Source organism: Vanellus vanellus (genome assembly GCF_965231255.1).
Source record: "Vanellus vanellus genome assembly, contig: HAP1_SCAFFOLD_2445, whole genome shotgun sequence".
Classification (NCBI taxonomy): Eukaryota; Metazoa; Chordata; class Aves; order Charadriiformes; family Charadriidae; genus Vanellus; species Vanellus vanellus.
The window spans coordinates 1-6,424 of NW_028127994.1; the positions used below are offsets into that span (position 1 = coordinate 1).

General features: G+C 49.9%; 1 long non-coding RNA gene across 2 annotated transcripts; it reads left to right on the forward strand.

The window, feature by feature from the left end:
• Positions 1–253: 253 nt before the first annotated feature.
• LOC309684784 lies at positions 254–5,732 on the forward strand. 2 transcript variants are annotated; one of them, XR_014270340.1, is made up of 4 exons: positions 254–268; positions 1,215–4,130; positions 4,507–4,711; positions 5,461–5,732. It is a non-coding gene; the product is annotated as an uncharacterized lncRNA (long non-coding RNA). The 2 variants fall into 2 exon arrangements; XR_014270341.1 differs by lacking the exon at positions 5,461–5,732 and having other exon boundaries at positions 4,384–4,545.
• Positions 5,733–6,424: the final 692 nt, after the last annotated feature.

The following is a 6,424-nucleotide window of genomic DNA, read 5'->3' on the forward strand; positions in this document are numbered from 1 at the left end:
CCCACCTCCATTCCGCGGCGGAACGTGACGGAGCGACCGCGCCCCGCGCCCGCCCCCGTCGCCGCCCCCGCGGCATCTGCGGTGGGCGGGGCGGCGGATGGGCGGGGCGAGCGCGGCGCCTGCGCAGTGCCGCGCTGCGCCATCCGGAGCCGGTTAGAACCGGCCGCGGGGCCGCATCACCGCGGGGGTGGCTTCAGCGCGTATCCGTCCGCTGGCCAGGCCCGCCCCCACATTCTTGGCGTTTTGCCTGTAAAAGGGCGTGGAAGAGGTAGAAACTTAAAAGTTAAAGCTTGGGGGGAGGGGGAGCGAGGGGGGGGGCACGGGGTTTTGTGTCGTTTTAGCGGCGGTTTGGGGCTCCCCGGTTGGGATGGGTGCGCGGAACCGCCCCCCCCCCCCCCTTCCCCGCCGGCTTTCCTGAGGTAATTTTTGTGTGAAAAGTAGTTAAAAAGAGGGAGAAAAGCTTCAGGGAGGCAGTGTCTTCAGGACGATGAGGAATTGGGGGGTTCACCCCAAAACCCTGTGGGGGGCGGCCGGAGGTGTGTGTGAAGGAGCCCCCTCCTCCTGGGTTCGAAAAGGAGCTCTTTTGGTAAAAAAAAAGGAGGTGGAAAAACTGCGTTTTTCAGCTCGGTGATGTTTGTTGAGGCCTCCCCCACAGTTCTGTGCCAAGTGGGGGCCCAAAATCGCTAGCGGAGCTGTTGGGCTTCTTTGGGGCTAATTTTGATGATTTTCAGTGTTATCCCGGTTAAATAAAAACAAATATTTTTTTTACCCATTTGGGCCTTTTTATTCTTCCCCCTCCCCCCCCCCCCATAAATCCCCAGGTTTTGGTGAAAACCAGGTTCGCCTTTGCAATGGAAAATGCCTTAAAATGGACTCTCCGGCCCAGGCCCTGAGGGAAAAGCAGTTTTTTGGGGTGTTTTCCATGCAGAAAAGGTGAACTCTGGCCGTGTCACAGCCCATAACATAATTTTAAAGCTGAAATCATGGGGCGGGGGGGAGGGGAACATAAGAGCTTAAAACCAGCCAGAAATGGGCACATCATTGCTGCAAAAATCATCATAGAGGTGAATTCCCCCCCCAAAAGGACAGGTTATGAGTGAGGGGAGGCCTCTCCCTACTTCTGAAATGGTGGAAAAACATCCATTTTGCAGGTCCTTGTGGCAGAATAATGCAGCAAGATATTAATAACAGCAGTGAAATGTCTTCTCCCGCAGGAAACGCCCTGGAGACGCGTCAGAAAAACTCGCCCTGCGCCTCCAAAATGCCTCGTCTGCTTCGTCAGCGGCTTTAATTAGCCCCAGATCGGCTTTAATTACAGGTTGGGGGGGGGGGTCCTCCCTGCCAGCACTTTTGGGGTGTCATTTCCTGCCCAGAAACGCCTCAAAATGCCACAAAAGGGATTTTTTTTTTTCACCTGGTTGAAAACAGGCAGTGCCGTGACTCAGCACGGCCCTGGAATGGTGAGAAATGCAGAGATTTTGGTGTATTTTTGTGGAAAGGAAGACATTAAAAGGAGTGTTGGGGCTTTGCTAGAAAGGGACAAAAGGGATTGTGGAAAGAAAAAAAAAGGTTGTTTGGGCTAGAAGGGGACAAAAATACTTATTTTAAAAAGGGTTATTTGGGCTTTTCTGGAAACAGAAGAAATGAGTGGAAAAAGCATTTCTGGGGTCCGTGTGTCTCCCTCAAGAGCCACTCAACTTTTTTTCCTCGAGATTTGTGTCTCTTCTGGGGAGAAAAGGAGCCTTTTTCTTGCAAGGGCGCAGCCCCATGACGCAGCAAAAGCAAAAAATGGTGTTAAATAATATTAAATAAATAATGAGAATGCTCGAAAATCATCCGGAAAGGTCAGAGTGGAGATTTTTTTTGTCCAGAACAGGCAAAATCAAGCAAAACCTAGGTGTTAAATTTAACCATTTTCATGCTGAAACATGCGGGGCAGCCGAACGCCAAATGCTGGGATGATTTATGGGGGGGAAAAAGAGCAAAAAAAAAAAAAGAATAGGAAAAAAAAAAAAAAAAAAAAGAGGTTATTTTGCATGCTGGGGCAGGATTGATTTTTTCCTGGCTGCTGCCCTTTTTTGGCGATTTTGGGGACTATTTCTTGCCCCCCCCCGCGGAGGCGGCTGCGGCGGCGCTGACGTGGGGCAGGTTTATAACAGGGCGCCCTCGCGCCCGGCCGGGAAACCGCCCCGAATCCCGGCGAATTCTGGCGATGAGATCCGTTCCCTCGCCAGAGCTCCTCCGCGCCGAAAAAAGCTCTTAAAGCTGCTTTATATTTTTAAGAAAGCTCTTAAAGCTGCTTTATTTTAGAAAAAAAAACTCTTAAAACTGCTTTATTTTTTAAAAAAAAAAGCTTTTAAAGCTGCTTTATTTAAAGAAAAAAAAATACTTGAAAGCTGTTTCCTTTAAAGAAAAAAGCTCTTAAAGCTGTTTTCTTTATTTGAATTCTTAAAATATGGCAATTCAGCCATTTGAAGAGGGCGGAGTGAGCTGGGGTGCTTTTTTAATGAAAAGAGCTCTCAAAGCGGCTTTATTTCTTAAAAAAAACCGCTCTTAAAGCTGCTCTGATTTTTAAAACCGAAGCTCTTAAAGCTGTTTTCTTTTAAGAAAACAAAGCTCTCGGAGCTGTTTGATGGTTTTTTACTGCTTAAAATGCTGCGGTTTGGCAGTGCGGAGGAGCCGGAGGGAGCTGAGCTGGGACGCTTCTCAGGAAAGAGAGCTTTCAAAGCGGCTTTACTTTAAAAAAGTGCTTTTAAAGCTGTTTTCTTTAAAAAAAAAGCTCTTAAAGCTATTTCACTAAAAAAAAAAAAAAAAGCTCCTAAAGCTTTTTAATTTTTTTTAAAAGCTCCTAAGGCTTTTTTATTTTTTAAGAAAAGCTCTTAAAGTTGTTTTATTTTTTTTTTAAAGCTCCTAAAGCTGCTGTCTCTTGAGGAGAAGCTGCCGAAGCTGTTTCCGCGCTTCTCCTGCCGGGCAGCACCGGGCCAGGCCGGGGAGCACAGGTCGGGTGTGGATTTCGCGGGAGAGTTTGGGGTGAAATGCGGCATTTTGAGACAAGACAGAAGATGGCGGGCAGAGGAGGATGGCTGGAGAGGGGAGATAATTGGGGGAAAAAAGGAAAAACGAAGAGCGAAGATGAACCTTGCAGGGAGCGAGAGTAACGCCGGGAAGAGAGAAGTGAGGGAGTTAAAGTTTTTTTCCCCCAGCAGCCCCGGCTGGGGGAAAAAAAGGACTTTTTGGTAAAAGGTGGCAGCTGGCGGCCAGGAAGGAGGCACTGGGCAGGGCAACGCCAGGGAAGAGGAGAAAGAAGTGAGAAAAGAGGAAAAAAAGAGAAAAGAGGAAAAAACCAAAGAGCTGGTGCACGTTGGCGAAGCTGGAGGAAGTAAATCTTAAAAATTAAGGGGAAAAAGAGCCCGTGGAGATGGGCGAAGCTGGAGGAGAAAATAGAAAAAAAAAAAGAGAAAATAGAAAAAAAGAAAAAAGTAAAAAACAAAATAAGAAAATAGAAAAAAGACAACAGAAAAAAATTAGAAAAAACGGAAAATAGAAAAAAGAAAATAATAGAAAAAAAAACAGAAAATAGAAAAAAGAAAATAGAAAACCAGAAAATAGAGGAAAAAACCAATCTGCTGGAAATTGGAGAAGATAGAAAAAAAGAAAAATCAGGAGCCAGTGGAAATTGGTGAAGCTAGAGGAGGGAAGAGGAGAAAGAAAGAGGCAAAAATGAGAGGAAAAAAAAGAAAAGAGGAAACAATAAGAGAAAAATAAAAGAGACAAAAATAAAAAATGAGAGGAAAATAAGAAGAGAAAAAAATAGAAACAAGAAAAAGAGAAAAAATAAGAGAAAAGAAATAAGAGAAAATAAAAGAGGAAGTAGAGAAAAAAGAAAAATGAGAGAAAGATAAAGGAAAGAGAGAGAGCGATAAAAGCAAAATAAGAAAACGCTAAAAATAAGGAACTGATGAAAGCGAGCAGAGCGAAGGAGGCCGAAGGGCGGAGGAGGCAGAGGACGCGGCGGCAGGTGGAGGACGAGCAGAGAGTGCGGCCGGAGGAATTTTAAGGAATTTCAGGAAAAAAAACCCACCCCAAAACGTCACTGGCACTGGTGGGGCTGGAGCAGGACTGCGGCAGCGGTGAGGCCCTTCCCCCGCCCGTTTTGGGGGGACTCGGGGGGTTTGGGGGGGCGGGGGGGGCTCTTTTCGTTGCAGGCGCCGCGGCCGTCGCCCCCACTCCCCCCTTTTTTCTATTAAAACCCCGAGAAACGGGGAAAAATCCCCCCCCCCAAAGCCCACTCCAGCGTCACCAGGCTCCGGCTGTAGCGCTCGGTAGGTTCCGCCTGTCGCCGCAGAGTAAGTGATCCTAAATCCTTTCTTTTTCCCCAAAAAGGCGATGCACGGGAGGGGAAAGCTGAAGCTCTCTGGAAAAGGGGGGAAAGAAAAAAAAAAAGGTGTTTTTTGTGTGTGGGCGGGGAGTGGGGGGGGGGTGTCTCGAGTGTTTTTGCCCCCTCAGGAAAGCAGCAAAACACAGGAAAAAAAAAAAAAAAACAAACAGGCAAAAGCGGTGAGAAAAATGAGAAGGAAAAGTAAAAAGAGGCCCCGAGTCTGAGCATTTACCCAAAAAATGCAAATCCGCACCCAAAGCGCATTCAGGAGCTTTTCTGCAGGGACCTGTGAGGATAAAAACACTGAGTTGGTTAATGTGGAGCCGGTCAGAAGTAAGATTTTCATTTCATTATTTCATTTTGGGGTTTTGGGGCGTTTCTGTTGGTTTCGGCTGGTGGAGCCGGGGGGGTGGGGGCGTGGAGGGGGCGCGTTTTGGGTTGTTTCCGGCCTTTCCGCAGATGCAGCGGTAGGAAGCAGCTTGGAAGAAAAGCCGCTTTTTCCCCCCAAAATGGAGCTGGAAAATGAGGATTGTGGCTTGTGCTGAGCGTCCCCCGGAGCTTCCCTTTAGGAAAAAATGACGTAAAACCCCCAAAGCCCCCCAAAACGCTCGGCGGGGGGAGGGGCACGGAGGCAGGCGGGGTGGGGGGGCAATAATTGTGTTTTCAGGTTTTCTCCGTAAACAGCAGCAGGATGAGTAAATTTAGGCTTTTTCTCCCAGAACTGTAAGTGTAGGAGGGAGCGAGGGGGGGGAGGAGCCCAAACTGGGGCAAAACCACCCCAAATGGCGGCGTCGGCGATGGCGCGTGTTCCCGCGGCGCGCCCCTCCCCCAGCCCCCCCAAATCACCTGCGTCGGGGGGGGGGGCACTGTGGATTCGGGGTGATTCCGGCCGGTTTCGGTGTCGCGGGGGTGTCGGGGCACAGTGGGACCCCCAAAACGCGCCGCGTGGACGTCTGCCCCCCTCCCCCCCCCCCCCCACCGCGGAATGAGGCCGAAACCGGTGGTTTGAGGGAAAAACGTGAAAAATGGGCGGTTTTCCCCCAAAAAGGTGGCTGATGGGGCGGGGGGGCTGTGTCTCGCAGGTGTTTTTTCCAGACCCCCCCGGCTGGCGCCCACCACTCCCGCAACCGCAAACAGAGGATTCGCAGCCTCAAACCGCCCGATTGGGGCAAAAAAGGGTCTGCAGAAACACATAGGGATCGGAGAAAAAAAGGGTATTGCTGCTGCTTTTGCCCCCCAAAATGGGACATTCCGGCCGGATTTGGGTATGACGCAGGTGGCGCAGTTTCACCCCGGGCGGGTTTTGCCGCTTTCTCCCCAGTTCCGCTCCCCCTCTCCCACCCCGAGCCACAAATTTGGAAACAAATGAAACCCCCAAAAAAGACCAAATTGGCCCTGAAACACCCCGTGTTGCCATTGGCTGGGCGCACCCCCAAACTGGGACATTTGGTGGAAAATGTGTGTTTTCGCAGAAAAAAAAAAAAAAGCTTAGCGCCTTTGCATGTTGGGGGGGGGGGGGGGGGAGGCTTTTTTTAACCGTTTTCCCAGGTTTTTCCCCCAAAGTGATAGGAGTTGAGGAGAAGCCGCAGGATTTTTGGGGTAGGGAAGAGTTCGGCTGTTCCGATCGTTATTCCAGAGTTTTCCCGGTGGTTTTTCCCGTTGTTGTTGTTGTTGTTTCTCTCCCCTCCCCCACTCTTCCCCCGACACAGCGACAGTGCCTAAAACGGCCTCGATCCGCCCCAAAATGGACTATTGAGTACAAAAAATGGCTAAAAACTAGAAATGCCCCCAAAGTAAGAGGCAGGACAGGTGAGAGAGCAGAGTAAGTACTGGTGGGGCCCCCGCGCCCAACCCAAAATCCCCCTTTCTGAGCCCATTTTGCGCCTGGGACGCGAGTCTGACCCCAAATCCCCCTTTCTGTGCCCATTTTGCGCCTGGGACGTGAGTCTGACCCAAAATCCCCCTTTCTGAGCCCATTTTGCGCCTGGGACGCGAGTCTGACCTAAAATCCCCCTTTCTGAGCCCATTTTGCGCCTGGGACGCGAG